Source organism: Sapajus apella, unplaced genomic scaffold (assembly GCF_009761245.1).
Source record: "Sapajus apella isolate SASKATOON/1434 unplaced genomic scaffold, GSC_monkey_1.0 scaffold8, whole genome shotgun sequence".
Classification (NCBI taxonomy): domain Eukaryota; kingdom Metazoa; phylum Chordata; class Mammalia; order Primates; family Cebidae; genus Sapajus; species Sapajus apella.
Genome location: NW_022436948.1, coordinates 7,524,640 through 7,549,113, shown reverse-complemented (window position 1 = coordinate 7,549,113; position 24,474 = coordinate 7,524,640). Strand labels below are relative to the sequence as shown.

The following is a 24,474-nucleotide window of genomic DNA, read 5'->3' as shown; positions in this document are numbered from 1 at the left end:
GGGGGGGGTTGTGGGAACCGCCAATGTCGTAGCCATGTCAGACAGGGTGTAGGGTAACCTGGGGACCCAATACTTGCAACTGGCATCTGAAGTGAGGGCAGAGTTGGGGAACTCAGCCCTTAAAGCTGTGGAATTTGACACAAACTTCAGGTTGTCAGTGTCAGGACTGAACTGAACCGTTGGACACGCAGTTGGTATCAGTGTTGAAGGATTGGTTGGTACTGGCAAAGGCACCATGTATTTGGTGCTGGGAGCAAAAATAGAAAATTTTTAAAGACCTCCAGATGATGTTCAGCAATTCACAAAGGGGTCCGTGCAAGAATTGGCTTGTATCTATTCTAACTGGTCAGTATGCAAGTTGAACCATTGCTTGATCATCTCTGTCTACACCAACAGGCTTTCGTGAGGATTAAATTGAATTATGCCTAAGAAAGAAACCTCTCTCAATGCTAGACACATAATCAACACTAAACAAGTGGTAATCATTATTACTAAGAAAGCAAAAATATTTCAAATGGATGATTTCAATTCTGTATAAAATGTTGCAACTTTTTTTTTTTTTTTTTTTTTTGAGAGGGAGTCTCGCTCTGTCACCCAGGCTGGGTGACAGAGATTGAGACAGAAATTGCAGTGGTGCAATCTCGGCTCACTGCAACCTCCACCTCCGGGGTTTTGGCAATTCTCCTACCTCAGCCTCCTGAGTTTCTGGGATTACGGGCATATACCACCATGCCTGGCTAATTAAAATGCTGCAACTTTTTAAGAAAAAGAATTCTCAATAAATAAATTGGTGACTCTCATAAGAGCCCTTTGTCAACTGACTAAAAACATCCTTAATTTAGAAATTTAATTTTTAGTTTTAAGCTAACTAGTCATGAAGTGAAAATATTTTAGACAAAATGGCTCTAAGTAATTTAGGATTCATAGAAATGAAGCTATTCCCTGAATGCATTGGTTGCTGGGTGCACTTGTCCTGGATGAGTAGGTATTAGGCAAATCAGTCTTTTACCAGCAAATCCTACCATAGGAACTGCACAGGCCTGATTCCTGCCAAGCATGCCAGGCCCCTGGCTAGTGCAGAGGCCTCCCTTATGGAGAAGGAAGAAGGAGGCAGGGAGGAACGTAGGGCCCATGATTTAAGGAGGCTCTCCCTCTCAGGCTCATGCAGCACCTGAAGGGCGCACCACCCAAAGTCCTGTGCCCCACTTGCCTTAACCCAGTCCAGCCCTGGCTCCGGCACTCCAAAGCTAAGCAGGGAGTGCCAGCAGGAGATGGAAGACAGCATGAGAAACTGAACGGACTTCTACATTTATCTAAAAATAAGAAACTGGACTTCTTCCATAGGAAATGGCTCATCTTTCCAAATAAATAAAACACTTATAGCTATGGATTGAATTGTATCAATTCTCTCCCCCAATTCGTGTGTTGGAATACTAAACCCCAGTCCCTCTGGATGTGACTATAGAAAGGTAGGGTCTTTACAGGGACAATCAAATTAAAGTGAGGTCATTAGTGACCTAATCCAACATGGCTGATGCACTTACAAAAATGATTTAAAGACAGACCTGAATAGAAGAACGATGGAGTGAAGACACAGGGAAAAGACAAAAGCAGCCTGGAACGGATTTTCCCCAAAGCCCGCAGAGGGAACCACCTGGGCTGACACCTTGATCTTGGACCTCCAGCCTCCTGAAGGTGAGACGATGCATTTCTGTTGTTTGAAGCTACCCAGTTCACGGCACTTTGTTACAACAGGGAGGGGAAGTCACCTCTACTGAGGGACTTACTAAGATCACTTAACTGTTACAGATTACAGGCCTCACGGTGGGGTCATGGCCTCAGGAGCCATATCCATTTTAATTGCACCATCTCTCACTGGACCCTGACTCTGGTCAAGGCACGTCTCAGTCTCCATGGACTGTTATTTCTTCTACGAACTGATCCTGGCTTCATTCTGGCAGGGGAGGGGCACTTACATTCTGTGGCCGACATGAGTGTCATGAGAGCACCCCCATAACCTTGTTCCCCTCAGTGCTCCTCCTCCGAGGGAGTCCTAACAGCCTGGCTGGCCTCGGGGGCGTGCCTTAGAGAAAGGATGCTGAACTTCTCCTTCTCCAGTGGGATTTTATTTTTATTTTTTGGCATGTTTTGTGACTACAAAGACTCACTGCCTTGGTGTGCCCCTTAAAATGAGGTTTCAATTGCATGCAGGTGAAATAACCATAAGATGACTATAAACCAAATGTAGTAGTAATGGTTTTTACTAAAATTGGAAATATCATAAAAGCACCAGTCTGCGGACACCGAGCCTCTGGTTCCTCTGGAAAAGGGAGAAGAGAGTAGATGGTGATAGAGAAAAAAGGGGCTGGGAAGGCCACAGCAGTGAGAAGGCAGCAATTCTAGAATCCCCACACTGCAGGGGCAGGAACAGGCAGTGCTGGGTAACAGGACATCTCCTCTGGGGGGAAGTCAAGGGTGCCACGTAGAACCAACATAAGTCATAAGTCATCCAAGTACAGCAAAGGATCCAGATATGGTCTGTGGAGGTTTGGAACCACAAACATCAAATAGTAAAGACACAAAATATTTACATATTCACATTTTGAAAAAGAGTCTTGATGAGCCAGGGTAGGATTATTTGGGTTCTGTTCGTTTTACCTTTAATTGCCCTTGGTTCCGCCATCTTTTTTCTCTGTGAGTCATTGGTCTTGCTTTTGGTTAACACGGCTTTTCTCGGGTCTCCAGAGATCCTGGAATAACCTGAATATAAGTTTAAGAATATTAAATCTTATTTTGTTTTCAAATATTAATACCAAGGATCAACTGTACATGTAGGGACAAAACCTATTTCTTAAACATTATTTTAAAATATCCTAAAAGGGGAAAGAACTTAAATCCTTCCCTTTAAAAAAAAGAGGGGGCAACATTCCTCTCCTCTGAGGGAAGCACAGCATTATGAAGCAAAAATTGAGAGTGAAATTAAGGCCAAGCCTAACTGGCATGCTGAAGCACACACACGCTTTTGCACAGAAAATATTTTGAAAATGTTTTCTTTTCCTTACAGCCCCCAGCTTTGGTAATAATGGCTTCCCCAGATCATTCTGTTAGCACTTTTTGCTGCTTAAAACAGGGTAGAGGGATTTAGAATTTAGAAAACATCCTGAGAACTATAATTAGTCCCAGAAAAGAAACAACCCTTTTAATTTGTAAATGCTAGGAGGATCCGTATTTTTTAAAATCTTAGAACACTAACAAGCTAAAAAGATAGAAAGAAAAAAAATCTTTTTTAAAGTATGCCTGTTAGCACAGCTCCAAAATCCAGTCTCTTTTTCTTTTTTTTTTCTTTTTTTTTTTTTAGATATGGGAATTTCTTAAACAAGTTTCCAAGTAAAATATTCAATCCCAAAATATATTTAGTAGAACCTTTACAACATGACAAATTGTAAATGGCCTCTGTTTCCATTGAAAATATTTTTAAATTAGAAAATGTCTTAAATACTACATCAAAATCAATATTTGTAATGGGAAGATTTATTTCTAAACGGTTCCACAGGCCAGCTGACACTCCACTCTACTTAGGAAGCCCACAGCCAACTCCTCCTGAAGTCTTCCAAACCTATACACAGAGACATTTAATCCAAATTGCCCAGATCTCACAGAAAAGCATTTGTTGTGATACAGAAAATACAATATAACATTCTTGGGAAAAAAAAAATCAGGGTAAAAAACCACATACATAATATCATCCCAAAACTGCACAAAGAAAAAAAATAATAATAAATGGATGAAAGAAATGAGGGAAGGCAGGAATGGAAAGAGGAAGACCTGAGAGAGGTTATCACAACGGTAACAGTCATGGTCTTTGGGTCTGGTTTCCAGTGTGAAATAGGAGTTCTTATTTGTTTCTTTTTAAATCCTCTTAAAGTTATTTATTTTTTAAACCAACAAATAAAAGTTATATATATTTACTGTGTACAATATTATGTTTTGAAATATATATATATTTTGGAATGGCTAAAGTAAGCTAATTACCATCTGCATTACCTCACACTTATTTTCTTTCGGCAAGAATGCTTGAAATCTACTGTAAATGATTTTCAAGAATATAATGCATTGTATTAACTACGGTCAATAGATCACGGTCTATTCAAGTTCAAGGCATAGATCTCTTGAAATCACTCCTGTCTAACTGAAATTTTATGTCCTTTCACCAACAACATCTCCCCAGTTCCCCTACGCGCGACATCACTAATCATCAAGGAAATGCAAACAGGAATCGTGATGTCATCTCACACCTGTTAAAATCGCCATTATCAAAAAGATCACAAGTGTTGGTGGGGGTGTGGAAACAGGGAACTCTTGCCCTCTGTGAGGGAATGTAGATCAGCACAGCCGTTATGGAAAACAGTATGGAGGGTCCTCAAGAACACAAAGATCACTTACAAATCAAAATACTATATGTTTTACAAATCAATTTTGTATGTATTACAAATCAAAATAGTATATGATTGCTGGCAATCCCACTCTGGGTATAGATCCACAGGAAATGAAATCAGTATGTCAAAGAGGTACTTCCACGTTCACTGCAGCACAATTCAGAACAGCCAAGGCATGGCATCAACCTAAGTGTCCATCGGCATAAATGTCCATAGAGAAAAGCGGTGCGCATGCACAATGGAATGCTATTCAGTGTTTAGAGGAGAAATCCTGTCATTTATGACAATATGAATGAACCTGGAAAACCTTATGCTAAGCAAAATAAGACAGGCACAGAGAGACACATACTGCATCCTCTCACTTACAGGTGCATCTGAAATGTTGAACTATTTCCTTCATTAGAGTTTTGTATATTTTCTAAATTTTCTAAACCAAGAATATTCATCTTTATAATCAGGAAAGAAAACTAAGGAATAATCATTTTATAATCCTAAACATGCTTTTAAAGCATTTATTTCACTGTAATGTATTCTTTTTCCATCCAGCCATCCATGGGCCCAAGGAGCTGGCCTTGCCCACTGAGTGGCCTGATGTTCAGGGGACGGGGTGGGGGGTGACGGTGAAGTAGATCATGCTTTGCAAAGCTGCACAAATCCTGAGTTTAAAAAGTGTTCCCAAAAATCCAAAAGCCAATACTGACTATTGCTTGGTTAGCTGTTTTGCATGGATAAGTGGTTAAAGGAGCATTTGGTTTTCAACTTCTGCAAAGGGAATAAGAGTTTTAAAAGTGTGAACTAAGATTTCCTACACTATGCTATTCTATAGTAGATTTTTGTGCCAAAACCTCTACTAGGCTGAAAGGATAATTTGACTTATGGTTGAGACATTGTTGGGCCTGATTTAAAGCCCAGAGAGGATTCTCTTAAATATGTGCGATGGGTATTTTTTAATCAGTGTTATGGCGTTATTAATATTTCATTTATCCTGAGGGCATTTACCTGACAACCTAAATTATCCATAACACAGCTGAGAAGCCACAAAGGATCCAAAAAGATGTCACAAAGTCCAGGAAGGGAAGCTTTGCCAAAGAAAGGCACACTACCAGCCGCGTGAGGTAACAGCTGGCCTCATCAAAGCAAAGAGGTCAGAAAATTATGCAAACCAGACTCAAGAACTCAAAAAATACAGCCGTTTGAGAACTTTGGTAAGAGCGCAAGCTGCTCAGCCCAGCTCAATCGCCCCTGGCCCAGCAATGGCAGAAAGTCAAGGTCAAGGAGTCATATGACCTGCAGAGAGACTCCCAGCCCTGCCCCTGGCCAGGGGGACAAACCACATCATCCCTGGGACTCAGGCAGGCTCGTGTTCTGTGTGGGGAGGCAGAAGAAGGCGCCGGATCATCAGGAAATCTGGACTGGAAAGGGCCAAAGCTAAACACGTCTGGGTACCTGAAGGGTAAGCATAATGTTCAAAGCAGCCGTGGTGAGGCAGAAAGAACCTTGAGCTTGGAGACCCATGTTTGTGCTGACCCACTAGCAGCCAACAAAACCTCTCGCAGCTTCAGTTTGCTCATCTGAAAACTATGGGTAAGAGGCCTGACTCCAGAGAGGTGGTGCAAGTCCAGTGAGATGGGGTTGCTGATGGTCCAGGTGTAGATGCAAAGCATTGTTGTTTTTTTCTTTATTCTTTTCTTTTCTTTCCTTCCTTCCTTTCATTCTTTCCTTCCTTTTTCTTTCTTTTCTTTCTCTTTTTCTTTCTTTCTTTCCTTTTTCTTCCTTTTCTTTCTCTTTCTTTCCTTTCTTTTTTTCTTTCTCGCTTTCATTTCTTTTTCTTTCCTTTTTCTTTCTCTTTCTTTTCTTTCTCTCTCTCTCTCTTTTACTTTCTTTTTTCTTTGATACAAGGTCCTCTCTGTCATCCAGGCTGATGTGTAATGTTGCCGGTACAGCTCACTGCGGCCTGGACCTCCTTGGCTCAAGTGATCCTCCCGCCTAAGCCACCCGAGTAGCTCGGACTATGGGAATAAGAGCTATGCATCACTAAGCCTGGCTAACATTTTGGGGGAGATATGAGCTCTCACCGTGTTGTCCAGGCTGATCTCGAACTCCTGGCTTCTAGGAATCCTCCTCCCTCGGCCTCCTCAAGTGCTTGGATTAGAGAGGTGAGCCACCATGCCCAGCAAAGGCATTCTTAAATTCAGGAATAAATGCCCTCCTCATTCCCCAAAACACTAGACAAGAGAGCCACTCTCTATGCACAGATCTCCCTGGCCACCACGTGTAAGCAGCAGTAAATATTCCATAGGTAGAATTGGCTACTGTGAAGAAAGAAAAGTAGGTCCGGAAAAGCTGCCCTCAGTCCAGGAAGTACCCTGCACCTCAGGTGAGTAACAGCAGCCTGGGGAGACGGTTCCACTCCCACCAGCAATGCCGGGGACAGAGCAGTGGCAACCATCCATCCCCACAGTCATGGTTAACATAGCCACAGAGAGCCTGCCTTTTCTATTTATAGCCACACAGGTGGCAACGGCAGCAGACACACTGGCTGCCCTTCTTCCCTTATAGAAGGAAACGTAATTTTACCTGGGCATTCTGCCTGCCCCCGCATGACCCACAGAGGATGACCAGCCCCAACACCAGTATAAATCCTATCACTGGGCACCATTTCTTCTCACCACTGATTGGTTTAGGGAAGGGCACATAATATGATTCTGGCCAATCCAACACTGAGGGAGTGAGCTAGAGTACTTCCAGGAACAGTGCTGGCTGATGAAGAAAGGCCACAGAACAGCAGTCATGTCTGTGTGGCACTTGGAACTAGGAGAGCCATCCCAGGACCATGAGAAGAGGTCACCTGAGGATAAAACCGACACGCTTTGGATATCTGGAGGAAAGGAGGGAAGTCTCTGTGTTTCTACTTATGGTAGGGAAGAGTACTGACCAGCTCTGAAGGCATCTCATAACAGGGCATCTAGGCACATCAAATGCATTTTCCCCGTTAACTAAACCATTTTGAATTGGGGCCATTTTTGTTGTTATTGTTATTACCGGCAGCAAAAGTATCCCATGCACTCTAGTCTCCATGTTCAAAAAAGCCCGTTTCAGCTCTTTTACCGTCTGTATCCATATCCACTCAGACATGCGGAATATGCTCTTCAGTCTAATTTTAAAATAAAACAATCTGCTGGAAATTAGCTCAGCTCATAGATCTCCATACTTATAACACTACACCTAAGAATTAGGAACTAAATAACTATTGCCATGATAAGCGGCCTGTCTCAGTCTATCCACATGCTGACTGTCCAGGTACTGGAGGTGACATGGCACCTACCCTCAATAAACAAAGAGTATGATGTGGGGGGTTGTATTTTTAATTGAATTAGTGAGTGGAGGCAGAATGTGGTGAGGGTTACAAGAGAGGTACCAAAAATGCAGCAACAGAGCAGTTGATGGGTACTTGGCATTTCAGTAAGTGGGAATGGGGAGGAGAGCAGGAAACGTGGAGGAAATAAATGAGGGAAGGGAAGGAGAAGCATTCTCCAAAGAGGCATGCAGTAGGGACAGAGTCTTTCACCTTTATGTCCACACAAGGCACAGAGTATGAGCTCAGAAATGTTGAATGATTTGTCTCTAATTAAGGGAAGATTTCACTGATATTTATCTCCTTCCATGATCTAAATTCAACCTGCCCTTCAAATCCACTCATTCATACAATTGTTCGCCCATCCATCCATCCATGTATTCATTCATCCATCCATCCATGTATTTATCCATCCATCCAGCATTCATGCATTCATCCATCCACCCATCCGTGTATTCATCCAGCCAGCCATGTATTCATCCATCCATCTATCATTCATGCATCCATCCATCCACCCATCCGTGTATTCATCCAGCCAGCCATGTATTCATCCATCCATCTATCATTCATGCATCCATCCATCCATCTATCCATCCATGTATCCACCCATCCATCCATGTATTCATCTATCCATCCATCCATCTATCCATCTCTCCATCCCAAATGAGTTCCATCCACGTGTGAAGCACTGAGCTAAATACTAAGGATGGACTTCGACCATGAGTTCGGAGTCTAGTAAGAGAGAAAGAATTGTAAAGAAACAACCACAAATGCCAGCTCTGACACTGCCTTGCCTGATCCCCTGATGCTAGAGTGTAGCCTGGTTGAGCATCACAATCAGCTGGAGAGCTTTTAAAAAACAGAAATTCTGCAATTCTTTTTCTTTTTTCTTTATTAGAAGGTCCAAGGTAAAGGGGGCAAAAGAGTCTAAGTGGAAGTTAGAGAGGCCAAAGAGGATCGAAGGCAGTGCCTGACATATTTTCAGACTGAGAAGGAAAAGGAAAACAGCCAAGAACACAAGGAGGAGCAGTCAGAGCATCAGGGGGAAGCTAGGAAAGATCTAAGTCATGGAAGCCAAGGAGGGATATTCAGTAAGATGAAAAGTTCAATGTCCTGTCTGCAGAGAGATGAATGCGCAGGAGAAAGTCATTCAACCAACCATCTGCAACTTAAAACCTCCTGCTGTCCTCTAAAAATGTTGCAGGAGCCTGATAGCAGTAAGCTGGTTTCCAAATGGCTTAGTAGTGAAAGACAGGGAGGATATGCAAAGGGCAATGTAGGCTACTCATGGAAGGAGTTGATCAACAAAGATAGGGAGGGAGTAGCAGTTCAAGGAGAAGCACTAATGCCACCGGGTACGGTGGCTCATGCCTGTAATACCAGCACTTTGTAAGGCTTAGGTGGGCAGATCACTTGAGGTCAGGCATTCAAGGCCAGCCTGGCCAACATGGTGAAACTCCATCGCTACTAAAAATACAAAAATTAGCTAGGCATGGTGGCAGGCGCCTGTAATCCCAGCTACTTGGGAGGCTGAGGCTGGCGATTCACTTGAACCCAGGAGGCAGAGGCTGCTGTGGGCTGATACGTACCACTGCACTCCAGCCTGGGGGACAGAGTGAGACTCCTCCAAAATAAAAAAACAAAAACAAAAAACAATGAAAATGAAAAGCACTAATGCTTTACCCACACCAACATTTGCTGGGCATTTACTGTGTTTTAGAAATTACTGGTAGTTAGGGAGGCACCAGTGCACGGGGCATCAGTCCTGCACTCAAGGCAGACAAACCAAGGAAAAGAAGGTTTATCTTATTTGTTCAGTCTGTTTGAAGGATGAGAAAAAAAGGTATGTTTATAGACAGGGTAAAGGGAGCCAGTGGAGTCGTGGAGACAGAGGCTCTACAGCCAGGGGACCTAAGGACATTACTGTCTGGGGAGGAGGTAGAGGAAAGGCCATGGTGCACAGCATAATGGTGGGGCCAGTTCTGGCACGAAGGTGGGACCCCACTGTCCAGAAGGGGTGTGCTGCTAGACCTTCAACAACCAGCTCTCACAGGGAAACTCCTCATTTGAAGCACTTGGTAATTACTATGGAGTCAATATGCCCATCATGGGCAATTGCAAGGAACCCAGAGGAGTCTCTGAACACCGAGTTGGGAAAAGATGTGCTCTGATGCATCACTGTCAGCTCTAGAGAGTTGGGAGGAGCCGGCTCCAGCACACATGTGCTCCAGAAGCCAAAGAGAAACCAAGGGGCCTGTTGATAAGGAGAGTGTGTTCAGAGCAACGCTGTGAAGCCAGCATAAGCAGCTGCTCTCCTAGGCACTGAGTCCCCGTGATGAGAGGAGAAGCCAGGAAGGCAAAGTTCCAAATCTGGAAAAGTGGCAGGCTTGGGTGCTCTTCAATTACTCCATTTGAACAATTTTGCTTCCTAAGCCTAATTAATAGCCCCAAATGTGGGTTGTTTATTGTCATCTCCCTTCACACTGTGTGTGTGTGTGTGTGTGTGTGTGTGTCTTTCTTGTGTAAATTACTGTACTGCTAACTCTGCTATACTTTAGAACTCAGTGAGGCAATCCTTAGAATCTTACAGAATTCCCTAAAGAGCCCCCTTTCACTCTAACTCATAGAGAAATGTTGAACATTTAAACCATCAAGGTGCAGTTTTGCTGGAAGAAAATCTCAAGAGTCTCCGTGAATGATGTCTGAGCCATGCATTGGCCGTGACCATACACTTCTTGTCAGTCTTATTTCATCTGGTTATTACGGTTTGGTTTCATTTCATTTTCTTTTGGAGGGTTAACCTTTCTGCCATCCATGACACTCAATCAATCTTTCTCCCCAACACGTCTTCCTTTTTTTTTTTTCTTTTTTTTTTTTTTTTTGTCAAGAGATAGTGAAACAAACACCATTATTAATGTCCCTGTGGGCACCAGTCTGTAAAGCCCAAGATGTTCTTGGACCAAGTGAACTTCCAGTTCTTTCTCAGCCTTGTCGTTTTGCATGTGAAGGCTTTCAAGCTGATCTCAGAGTTGAAGATGTGGCTGCCAGATTCCACCAGAATAAAACACACAGCAGCAAAACAGCACCATACCCCTCAGTGTGGGAACCAGGGTCTGCCGGGGTCCCCCATAAAAATGAGAGATTTGAAGGAAAACAGACTGTATTTGAAAGACGGATGACATCAAGAAAGTAAAGGCAATTACAAATATGACTTCTCTCCTGCTTTACACTGAGCCTTCTGTTCAAGAAAACACATTTACCAAGAATCTTTTTTTCCTTAAGCTCAACTGGAAAAACAAGTATTTAGTCATTTTATAAGAGCAGACAACTGAAAAGCAAGCCACAGATTAAAGAAGCATTATGTATTTCTAAGAAAGTTCACCAAACACAACATATCTTTGAGAACATAATTTTGAAGTCTGTTTTAGAAGCAAATTTGATCTTCAAAATGAATGTTTGTCTTGATATAATTACAAGTTCAAATCTTGAAGAAGCAAATGCATAGATAACCATCTTTGCCATGAGGTGTTTCATATTTTCAAATGAACGATACTGCACAGAAAAAAAATATGTAATTGCTTCTGAAGTTGTATATAAAATACCCAATTGCCAGTTAATATCATATTAACATCTCAGTATTTTAGATAAAGCAAAATTTCTGAGGGCAAAATAACCTATAATAGAAGAAAAATGACAAGTGACATTGATAAAGAGACCACATGTAAGAGACTTTATTACAGGTTATCATTTTTAAGATGAAATTTATTCTTTCAGCATCTCTATGATACTTGGAGGAGACAGATACAGTACAGAGAGGCAGCTAGAGAGAGGTGAGAACCTTTCCTAAGAAAAATCAAGCAGCATTAAAAGCAGAAAGAAAAAAGAAGAAAAAAATTTCAGATTCTTAATTCTGTATATCACACTGTTGTAAAAAAGAAAAAAAAAAAAACTTGTCAAATTCTTAGAGAATACCAACAGGAAAATGTTTCCTTGTACTCTTTAAGGGTGGGGAATTTCAAAGAACCTTGAGCTCATCGTGAAAATAGTTCTATGCACATTGGGTTTGCCAAAACACTTTAGGGTTTCAGTGATGAGTACTGAGCCACCAGGAGCACTGAAACCAGCTTTTCCATTTCCACTGAGCTTTGGCTGGTTTATGAGGATTGCACAAAGATCACCTCATTTGTACTGGACACAATTGGGAAATAAAAATTTAAAAATCATCCTTGATATTTAAATAGAAATCATGAGCCCTGCCACAAACATGCTTCCCCAACAGTCAGGACCTGAAGTTGACAATATGCCTCCCCATTAACCTGTGAAGCCTCCCAGGTACACACTGCATCTATATAGAATTTTCCATGCATTCCACCATCAATGCATCCTTTAACAAGTATGAACTCACCCCATGCACAGAGCTGTGGATGGGGCCATATGGGACAGAAAAATTCCAAGGTGTGTCTCTCACTCCCAAAGAGCCTACATGCCTTGCAGAAGAGGAAAACAACAGACCCAGGTTTTGCGATAGAGAGGGAAGGGCCACAATAGCTGCTCTAATCAGAAGAACTAGAATTATTTAAAGGAGAGGAAAAGAGGCATTTCAGCCTTGAATAGCAGAACCCAGATCATGAAAAATAAGAACTTATATGAACATCAGAGAGGAGGGCAATCCAGACAGAAAGGTTAATTTAAGCAAAGCAGAAATGTGCAGCTTGCAGAAGACTCTGTACAGGGAGCCAACATGGCTACTTTGTGTGAGAAGTCAATGAGACCATTCAATAGATGCCCCTTGTCAAAACTGTAAAAATGATTCTGTCATCCTGGCCATCTCCTGAGATGGTTGAAAAGGGATTTCCAAAGCAAAAAAAGAGCTGAAGAGTTTTTCACGATGGCATGGAACAGAGAGGGTGGAGAGAAACCAGACAGATCTCTCAGGCATAAATTCCAGAAAAATGAAGAAGCGGGAGAGCCCAAGGCAAGAGGCGGACGGCGGGTGCATTGGTTGGACTATGATCGTTTGTGTGAATCTCAAGGGGCCAGTCCATGGGGAGAGTCTAGACTCTCAGGCCAGGAAATCTGAACCTTGCTGTGAAAATAGCTGAAGTTTTTGGAGCGCCTGTCGAGCAAAGTTTCCCAATGAGGCCGTTGGGAAGATTCATGTGGTCAAGGGAAGATTCATGTGGCAGGGAGGAAAGGCCAGAGGCAGAGAGGCCAGTCCCAGGATGGCTGCCATGGTCCAGCCGAAGGTAATGAAGGTGGGAAGCCTAGGAATGCAGGAGACAGGGTGGAGATGAGAAGACGTGTCACAACCTGGTGGCCAATTAAGCACAGGAGGAGCAGGGAAGAGAGGAGAGCAGGATGGAAAGGTGGAAAAGGCGGGTCTCCATGAAGATAGGGAGTTCTGTTTCAGCCCCAAGAATGAACAGATACATCCTTGGACCCCAGGCCTGTAAGGCTGGTCAAGCTGAACGAAAGCTCAGGAGCTCTGCTTAGTCAGGGTCCAGGACTGGTACTCCTGCTGGGGCCACCTCAGAGCAGATGCAGAGCAGGGTGGGGGGCTGGCTCTGAAGTGTTCTGCTCCTAAAGAACACCAAGACTTTCCAGAGGCAGTGTGGGGATTTAAGATGGAGACTGATCTTGAAAGAATGGAGAGAGATGGAAAGGCTTCTTAGTGACATGGGGAGAGGGTCCGCACCTGGAGGCCAGAGGCTTCCTGGAGGGCGGAACCTTGCTGTCTCTGGTCTCCCATACACCTGCCTGGTGAGCCAACACACCATGAGGGGGTTCTTTCCTTGCTTGAAATGTCATTGAGTTTTCAGTTTGCAGCATTCATGAGTTGCATTATAAGGTTTATTCAGCACTTTTTTTCTCTTACTGAGAAAGGCACGATTAAGTACTAGAATTTTCTTTGCTGGCCTAGTTTTCTGGAATCCAAACAGGTTTTGCAATCCCCGGACCAGATCCTCTCTATATAAAAATTGGTGGGGGATGGGGGGGGAATCTCTTTTTGTAATAGACAGATCTTAATACTTTGTAAAAAAAATAAGCTCATCACAAACCCAGTGAACCCAGCAAGGCTACTGTGCTTCTTCTGCATGGTGGTAACAGCTTTGTTCAGCAATGCAAGGTGCAGGCAGAGCCTTCCATGGTGTTAATCACTAGGTCCATTCATTGAGAGAGCTTGAAAGGTGATTATTCCACTCTCATTTCTAATGAAGGCGGGAAGCCTAGGAATGCAGGAGACAGGGTGGAGATGAGAAGATGTGTCACAACCTGGTGGCCAATTAAGCACAGAAGGAGCAGGGAAGAGAGGAGAGCAGGATGGAAAGGTGGGAAAGGTGGGTTTCCATGAAGATAGGGAGTTCTGTTTTCAGCCCCAAGAATGAGCAGATACATCCTTGGACCCCTGGCCTGTGAGGCTGGTCAAGTTGAACGAAAGCTCGGGAGCTCTGCTTAGTCAGGCATGCAAAGATCACAGATAGGGTAAGCAAACGAACAAAAATTCAAACTCGGAATTCAAACCCAGCCTCTATGTATTCCCCAGGACCATACTGTCTGCTAAGTACAGAGAAAGTCACATGCTGGTTCAACAGCAGAGAAAGCAAAGAGGAGGCACTTTCTGTGGTCGTCTCCACCACAGGGCCCTCTCTCTCGTGATCCGGCGATATTCACTGAGTCAAAGCCCAGGAAGAGAGGGAAAGACTTACCTTTGTAAGCCCAACAGTGTGACACTTCATTACTTGACAGAACTAATCCTCTGTCCTGATGACAAAAATTCACCTACATGGATACATGCAAGCTAATATTTGTTGTAATGCCTCCCAGTTTCTCTGGACAATTCCTTCATTTCCCGGACATCTCTGAAATGCTAAGTTTTGGCAACCAATCTCTGAATTAACCTCTGAAAAATCTCACCCAGCCAAGATGCCCCTCTTGAGAAGACTGAAGAACATGGTGGGTTTCAGGCTGAGCTGGAAGAGGTTTACCTCCCAAGACAGGTTCCCCACACTGGTGTTTAAGGCATGGGGCGGACCAACCCCAGGAAGACTCAGATATCACACCACCCACCTTCAACTCAGTCACATCTATCTGCATTTTCTGAAAACAAAAGGCAGCCTCCCCAAAAAGCACCGAGACCCTTGTGTAGGGAATTGAGCAGACACCAACTTCCCAGGGCTTCCTCTTATCAAGGAGAACTTGGCTGCTCTTTTTAATGGTAATATCTTCTTCTTTCTTCTTGCTGCACCAGGCTCAATCTGGAGAACTTTCCTCGGAAGGAAAAATCATTACTGGCCTGCCTTCCCAATTTCAGACTTGCCAGTCTACAATTGCATAAACCAATTCCTTAAAATACATCTCATTATATCTATCATCCATCTGAATCGGTATACATATACATGTATATACACATATGCACATAGTTATAAACATAGATCAATATAATGAGATGTATTTTTAAGAAATTGGTTTATCTGTCTGTATTTACACACATATACATCCATACATAGATATCTCATTTTATCTATCTCTACATCTATATACATATAAACACACGTGTGTGTACATTTATGTGTGGACACAGATAGGTGTAATACGATTTATTTTAAGGAATTGGAAATAGAGATATCTATATATATTTGTACATACACACACATATATATGGAGAGAGAAAGACAGAGGGAGAGAGATCTGTCTACATCCATCCTATTGGATCTTTCTGGAGCACCCTGACTGACACTCCTGCATTGATGAGTCATTGGTTGCAGGATGTCAAGGAGGCACAGCAGGCATGTCCCAAAGAGGGCTGACAACTGAGGCATCTTCCAGCCATACTCCCAGCCTCTGAGGGAATAAGTCCTTCCCTCCCGAAGGGAACCCAGACAGCATGTCACAGAGCACACGCCAACTGGGCAAGTTGAATGTGCACAGAGTAAATTACCAGAACTGCCAATAGAACCCAGAATTATAAAATCACACAATTCAGAAATTATGTGATATAATTAACATTTACAATCTGTGGACTTAAAGTCAATTGTGTGGGAAAGAACTGAGAGATCGTTAATAAGCACAAAGCAATCCAGCAGAAATTGACAGCATTATGTGCTCAGGTTGTGTGGAGGTGGGTCTCAGCAGACCAAAGGCACTGGGCTCCCCAGATGGAGTTAAGGAGAGCCCTGATCTTGGGCCAGCCATGACCTCTACACATAGCAAGGACTGTAAGCCTGACCTTGCTCTAGCACAGGAAGGAGGAGAGCCTCCCTCTAAAAACCACCCATTTTCTCCCAGAACCCCAAGACTCCAGTCCCTGCCAGGATGCAGAGGTGATTTCCAACCATATGATGCATGAGCCACCTGCATCAGAATCGCTGAGGAATTCCTGAGCCCCATGCCCCATTCCCAGAGTCAGCAGCCAGATTATGTGACTGGCTCAGTGATCCCTGCAGAAAGGGTCACAGGCATGGAGGCGCAGGCAGCAGGATATAGCCATGGAGGCTAGCAGTGATCATCCACGTGGCCCTGAACAAGTCCACCTTCTCAGAGTCTTAGTTTCCTAACCCAGAAAACAGGGAATAATATCATGAAAGAAACACCAGGCACAGCACTGATACACCGCAAAGGCCACATAAGTAACTGAGAGCAAAGTGGGAGGTTTCCTGCCATCGGCTGATGGTCAGAACAGAGCACAGAGCATGGCAGGGGTGCATGCTCTCTAATAAAGAAGCCCACACAACCATGCACAGCTCTCTAAGGAGTGACCTATACAACAGCAGCAAGTCCCTGCCCCTCTGCCTTCCCAACCTCAAGTGGGCACATGTCAGAAACTGGTCAATGCTGAGTATCCAGCTCCCGGGATCGCAGACAGGAGCAGGGTGGATGTGTAGGGCTTGCTGGTTTCTGCATGGTATAAATCCTCCTGCAATTTTAATCAACCAAAGGAGGAGTTGGAAGATATCTGCACGATTAGCTCTTATGTACCGACGCTGATAGAAGAGACCAGACACCTGGCATTCCTTCAGAGAAAGTTTCAAAGGTTTTGCAACACCTCTCTCCACCCCAGGGAAAGAAAGGAAAGGGGAAGTAGGCAGGGAAATATCACATACATGTGCAGATGCACCAACGTCAAGGCCAGTGAGGGAAGCTTCAAAGAAACCACTTCAGCTGCCTCCAAGGTGTCCCCTAGGGTTCTGAGCTACCAGGGCACAAGGGCTAGTGACTGTCTTCCAGGTAGAGAAGTTTAAAGACAGGTAAGGAGAGGCCACTGGGGGAGCACACTCAGCTTCTTTCCATGGTGAGGTGAGAGGGCCTGGGCATGTCCTTGTACCCAGGAACCCATGGCACGTGGCTGGGCTTGCAGGGGTGAGTCAGCCCTGAGATAAAGAGGATGGGTGAAGCTAGGGGAAGGATGCCATAAGAAGACACACACAAGGATGTCACCCTGCCATGGAGAACTGTGGAGCAATGTCCCTGCAAGAGCCCTTTGGCACCCTCCCATGCATTCCACAAAGAAGGGGCAGCTTTTAGACCTTAGCTTCACAGAGGGGAATCTGACACCTAATCATCATGCACGATCAAGTAACCCTGTTACTAGCCCTTGCTGCCCTGTCTTCCTGCTCCAACCCTGGAGAACCAGAGGCAGAGGTGAGTGGTAAGGAGAGCAGCGGGCATGCAAGCCTCTGAGGCTGGGAGCCAGCCATGGTCCAGAGACGTTTCCAACGGCGACACTGGCTCTGGTTGCAGAGTCTTGAAACAGGGTGAAAAATGGGCTTTTAAAAACTCTACCTCTCTGGACCTCTCAATACTTCGAAATGAGACTGTTCATTGTACCTGGAAGTGATGGGGAAAGTCTGGTGCCCGAGAAGCCTTGGAACAGGGGCAGGAAGGAGCTATCAGACATGAGTTTGGAGGAAGTAAAGCTGTGCCTACATCATACCTTACTGAGTCCAGCTCATTCAGAAAACAAAGAAGCCCAGTTTCTCACATGCCTGGTGGATGGCCCCACCAGAAAAGCCTGTGCAAAGCCACACGCAAGTAGGACAGTGTCAAGCCATTCAGGCCAAGAGTTAGCAGTAGCCCACCAGTCTCTGAAAGAGCCGGAAAATAAGAGGAGACCAAAGAAGTGAGCTGTGGGGCCTGAGGTCGGCGACAGGGCCAAGGAGGCTACAAGAACCAGCGTATCAGACAGACGAACACCAAGAAGCAGAAGGATCTGGAGAAACAGGGAAGCCCAAATCTACCGACAGCCCCTGACCCACCCCACCCCAGCTCTGGCTCCTCCGGGGTTGGCAAAGGTAATAAGTGAAAACACCCTGGTTTGAGAACGGCTGGGCATCAAGGAAGTCTTGACAACCTCAAAAGCAGAAGTATTTGCCTGTAGGCCAGTGGCTGGAAGAAATGTCCAATTCTACATAGATTTCCATAGCTGGGTTCCCATTTTCCTTCAGGATGGGATGGGTAAGACAGAAAATGTCCCCTAAAGGACAGGACTCAGGACAGCTCCAGCCCACTGTCTCAGGGTCCCTGCTTGCTCCACAGGAGAAAAACGCCCCCAGAGTGCGATGAAGGGGCCCAGAGGAGACAGTGAAATGACCCCACCCCATGTGGCGACTCCCTTCCTGGCAGAACCCTAGACTCCAATATCACATGGACCTCATCAATAGCATGGGCCACGCCTTCTTGCTCTTAAGATGGATAAAGGGCAGGGACAAGGGGCTCCATTTTCTTTGACCAGTAGTTGCAAAAATAAGAAATCTTAATAAGCATGGAATCACAGAACCTGTTAAATGTAGAATTAAACAATTCAGGCACATTTCTGGCTTATATATGCCAAGAGGTTTTTGCCTGTATTCTTTTTGTTTGTTTGTATTCTTTATGTTTTAATTTTTTTTGTTTGGACAACCAATAACAACATATTCACAGCATCTTCTGTAAGAGCCACAGAGACATCACTTGAGACTTCAGACAATTTCTAAACTCTGCTATCACCCCTTAAAAAGACAGGGCTGTGATTTCAACCTATTCATGCATCTAACTCCACCTGGAAATCTTTGGCTCCAAGAGTCTAATGGTGATGGTTGCCACTGTAAGATTTTCTTTCTCTCTGGATATTGCAATCAGGTTTACAAGGAAGAAACACAAACCAGAGTTATCACCTCTACCAGTGGACACAGAGTTCACCAGCTTTTATTGCTGGGACTGACAAATGCCAAGGGGGTCGCTGGATTCCAGGACTGAGACGATGGAACAAGTCAATAGGACGCCTTCCCCAACAACTCAGATGACAAGACTCCAAAACACTGCAACCAGATCAGGCAGGAATCCAATCTAATGTTTCAATAACACCAGTGATGGGACTCCCCATTGAATCCCAACTGAAGGCTCAATTGTACACTGTGGGCTCAAAATAGCTACAAAGTTTTGCAAAACCTAAAGAAAAGGCAGATCTCTTTGGTGGCAAAGGCAATGTAGTGAGTAAACTTTGAAGCAATCTAACCCCATATTATTGTCATAAATATGCTCAATAGGAAAAGTAATCATATAGAGAAATAAATAAATGAATAAATATTTATTTTGAGGTTTCACTGCCAAAGCCTTGCCAGAGAAATCAGGATAGATATAAGGTAAAGATTGGAATCACAATCAAATATTGTTCCCAAATAAGGAGAAATTTTCCCATGTAAATTCTCATGTTACTTGACTCCCCAAGTTTCTCATTCCTTTGACAGGCACCCATCAGCGTTTCACTCCAAGCACTCATCCTCCTATTTCCATATGTCATATCAGTCACTACCTTGATTTAAGTAGACAGGATAACAGTTTTCTCCTTGATAGTAACTTTCAAATATTAACAGTTTTCTCCTAGAAGCAACTTCAAATAAATTTATTGACATTGAAAAATTTTAAATGAGGTGGAGTCAAAGCTTAAGAAGCACTTTTTTTTTAAAGGAGCATATTTTACTTTATTTTTATTTTTATTTTTATTTTGAGATGGTGTCTCCCTCTGTTGCCCAGACTGAAGTGCAGTAGTGTGATCTCATCTCACTGCAACCTCTAACTCCCAGATTCAAGCGACTCTTAAAGAAGCATATTTTATAAAGAACATTTCTGAGTCACTTCTGTTGTCTTCCTGAGTGCTTTTTACCTGCTCTTTGCATGTGGCATAAACTCCTACTTCTCTAATGCATCTCAGTTTTTAACTTTTGGCTCTTTCACTGAAAACATAGGAACTTTCAAAATAAAGAAACCAAAACAGTCGTACAAATATCAGATATTCAAAAATCAAGTGACTTGATAAATGCTGACTTTAATAAGGCAAAGAATAAGGAAGGGAAATGCAGCAACTGATGTATTTACAGTAATTAGTCCTACCTCATCATTAAAAATGCTGCTCCATTTCGTAAACAGCAGCACAGAGCAACCACACTGGAGAAGTCATGCTTAATAACACATCCATTTGTTGGCTTTGTGATTTTTTTTTTTTCCTCTCAAGCCATTTTGAAGAAGATCTTTGAACATCTCTCAGGGGCATGATGCTTCACATTAAACTCCTTTAAGCAGCTAGAAGTTTCCTGAAGAAAACATATGAACCTTTCACTCCTAGAACTCCAAGAGCTGGTGGAGTCCAAAAAAAAAAAAAAACAAACAAAAAAAAAAGACAATTCCAGTGGGTATGAATTTCCCCCTTAGAAGTGAAGGGCAAACCACATCGAAAAAGTTATTGAAGAGCTTCCTGCCTCAACTCAGAAAGTTAACCTAGCCAGGGTCCAGGCAAGAACAAAATCTGCCAGAAAGGCAGCGTGAGCTCAGACAGATTTCAAGTAGGAGCACAGGCAAGGTAATGTTCAACCCCCAGGTACTCTGAATACTCAACAACACCTAAAGACATGTCTGCCACGTGAAGAGATCCAAAACACATCTCACATCCAGAGCAAGTCCTTTGTCAACGAAAATGTGAACAGCAAAGACGTTAAGGCCTCTAGCAATGGACATAGTTGAATATCTTTTAGGACTTTCACATAAAATCCTATTAAAACAGATTTTTTTATTGCATTTTAGGTTTTGGGGTACATGTGAAGAACATGCAAGATTGCTGCATAGGTACACACATGGCAGTGTGATTGGCTGCCTTCCTCCCCATCACCCGTATCTGGCATTTCTCCCCATGCTATCTCTCCCCAACTCGCCACCCCCCACTGTCCCTCCCCTATTTCCCCCCGACAGACCCCAGTGTGTGGTGCTCCCCTCCCTGTGTCCATGTGTTCTCATTGTTCAACACCTGCCTATGAGTAAGAATATGCGGTGTTTGATTTTCTGTTCTTGTGTTTGCTGAGAATGATGGTTTCCAGGTTCATCCATGTCCCTACAAAAGGACACAAACTCATCATTTTTGATGGCTGCATAATATTCCATGGTGTATACATGCCACATATAAAAGCCTCTGGCCATTCTTTGGAGTTCCTTACTCTGGGGTTGCATAGAGTTCCACTTGTGAAAAGTGGTGAATTCGGGGCCCATCACTGAAAATGCCAGCCTTCCCACCAAATTAATCAGCTATTTTGCAAGCAAAGTCACAAACAACATTCCCCTTAAGTAAGTTTCTTGAGATATTGCCCAGGCCAGGGAATCCCGGACTTTGTTCTTGGATCAAGGAAGGCCCCCGATAAGGTTTTCAATCATACTTAGGAAAACAGGAGGAAAGTGGAAGAACAGTGCTCTTAGGCTAAATTAACATAAGTGAAGTCACATTCTTTTGAGACTATGTCCCTTAGATTTTTGGAGGTGGAGGTTAAAATGTCCTTTATTTGCTGAAATGCTGATGAAATTAGAGGATGGGGGTTTCACCCTTTGTTAATGCCTTCACATAACAAAATTAACTGGCAATCTTGATTTCCTCCTTTCAAAAAATTTACCAGTTTTATGTCTTAATAGCAAGTCTCCATTCTGAAATGTCTACAAAATTATGAGAATTGTATTATATACGTGGAAACATTTATTATGGAATAAAGAGGAGAAAATGCAAAATATTACATACAGTATGATTATAATAAGAAAAAATAATACACAAATGTAAAATGAAGATAGTAACACAAGGGGGGTGTAAAGGGGCGATTTTGGGTTTTTAAATAATTGTTTAATGTTCTTGAAGCATTTTTTTAATTAAAAGAAATTTCATGTAAATGTTATAATAAATAGATGTTTTAAATTACCTACCAAAGCATAAACATTTATCGCTGCAGACATTAGAGTACGTGTTTCCAAAAATATTCAAATAAATATTAGCTCTTTATTACTAATATAAAGTATACATTGCTAGTATTGTTAATTGTGTCCTGTCTGAGTGCAACTGGTATATCCGCATTAGGTCCTGAGGAATCGTCTCAGCCTTGCTCAAGGACCTTTGTCTGATAACCTCAGCCTGAAGAGAAGCAACTTAAAAATCTGCATGCAATTTCTGTTAGCCTCACGCCACTGCAAGATCTACAAGCCATTTGCCCTTGTTGGGAGTGTGACATGTTAACTAGAAAGTGTACTTATTATGGGGCCGTATTATTTCTTTTCTCGCTTGCTTCTTTCTAACTGAAGATTCTCCTCTGGTTCCCCTTAAAACAATCTTCAGTGTTTCCTAGATGAAATATTTTTCTCCATCTGTCCTCTTTTCCAACTTCCACACAGTTGTAGGCTCACTCTCTTGCTGAATTTTCAGTTTTTCCCACCAAAATACTATTTTTATTTTCTCCTTCCCCACTTCTATCCACTTTTTAATGCTTTCAATACCAATAATACAAAATTATAAAAAAATTTGATCTTGGAGTGGCACCGTAACCGTTGTCATGGGGTCACAAAAACCAGTTTTTTTAAAAATGGTTTCCCTCGCTAATGCCCATGCTGTCCCTGGACTTCACTAGAAGTACAATAAATATTCTTCATAAAGAACAGTCTGAAATCACCACATGGTAGACTCGCCTGAGAGAATCAGGCCTTATTCTAATTTCAAGTACATTGAAATGCTAGAGAAAATCTAACCACCAACATCCCCCCTACCCCTAAAAAAGAATTTACACATATTATATACATGACCAAGAGCAAAAGAAAGAAAACAGAAATCCCCAAGGTCCAGAGTCAAAGAAAGAAATTCAGCTAGCAAGTGCTAGCTGAATCCACAGGAACCCACAGGGATTTGGGTCACAAGTGTAAGTCCTAAGGACTGTGGGTGGGGTTCCAAGGCTCAAGCAGGGACAAAGGACACTGCTTATGGCCCAAGAGAAGCAGGAGAACAAAGATTGAAGCCCTTTCTAGCAAGTCACTGTGTGCCTAAGGCCATGCGTGCAGCAAAAACAGTCACCTGTGAGAAATAAAAACCACATTTCTATTACTTATATAGTGTGCTGCAGCCCAGATAGATGGATAGGTGATAGAAAGATAGATAATGGATAGGTGATAGAAAGATAGATAGATAATAGATGATAGAAAGATAGATAATGGATAGATGATAGAAAGATAGATAATTGATAGACATATAAGTAAGTAGATAGAGGACTGATAGAAGTAGGTAGGTAGATACATAGATGACTGACAGGTAGGTCATTAAATAGACGATAGATAAATGATAGAAAGAGGCAGATGATAGATAGACAGATTTTTGATAGAAGATAGGTAGGTAGATACACAGATAGACTGATAAAAGACAGGAGAGTAGGTAGGTAAGTAGACAGATGACTGATAGAAGATAGGTAGGTAGATGATAGGACAGATAGATAATTGACAGAAGATAGGTAGATAGGCAGATAGATGATTAGATATATAGATAGATGATTGATAGATAGATAGATAGATAGATAGATAAACTGATTCGTGACCATCAATCAATACCCCTAGGGCTCTGGTAGAAGCAAAAATAAAACTAATCTATAGAGACACTTTCATTTCTTAGAGAGAATTCACAAAGAAAAAATAATCCCTACTGAAGATAAGCTCACGAGAAATATTATAAAGTACGTGAAGAAAAAAAACAAAATAAGCAGATTTTAGTAGCTGTAATAGATACAAAAAGATTTAGTATTAGTACCCCTAACAGCATGCATAAAAGATCAACCAAAAGCATCTATAAAGTTAACTTAAAATGACTTTTTTGAAAAAAAATTTAAACCATAATAAAAAGCAGCAGAGTGTAAATTAATAACAGGCAGAGCTGAAATAACCGAAGATAAATTCCAGTAATAAAAATTTAACAGACTATCTTAAAATCAGTTATTCAAAAATGATTTAAAAAATTAGTGAACTACCTAGAAAGAAGGAAAAATAGAGATGTTAAGGAATGTGGAGGCTAGCCTGAGATGTCCAAGTGAACAGTGAAAATAAGAGATAAAAATTATTCAGAAGACATATGTGGAGATAAATAATAACCAGATTTTGGAGAAAGAAATGAGACTTCAGAATTTAAAACCTGAGCAAAATAAACATAATTAAATCCACATCTAGTCATATCATGATAAAACATCAAAGACAAAGAAAAAGTATTAAAAGTGACCAGAGAATAGAATAAAAATTATCTGCAAAGGAAACGACTTGATGGATACAAGATTTCGCATCAGCAACAATAGATGCCATAAGGGAATAAAACAATGCCTTCAAAGTGCTGCTGGAAAATCACTGGCAACCTAAAATTCTATGCCAGGGAAAATTACC

General features: G+C 42.5%; 1 protein-coding gene across 3 annotated transcripts in view; it reads right to left on the bottom strand.

The window, feature by feature from the left end:
* Nucleotides 1–24,474, bottom strand: part of ERG (ETS transcription factor ERG) — a 282,162-nt gene that overhangs the window by 200,281 nt on the left and 57,407 nt on the right. For 2 of the 3 annotated variants that reach the window (XM_032276875.1, XM_032276870.1), the window contains exon 2: nt 2,659–2,760. The exons of the other annotated variant lie outside the window; for it this stretch is intronic. The gene's annotated coding sequence lies outside the window, so the exon portion shown is untranslated. The remainder of the gene's footprint in view (nt 1–2,658; nt 2,761–24,474) is intronic. 3 annotated transcript variants of the gene reach the window in all.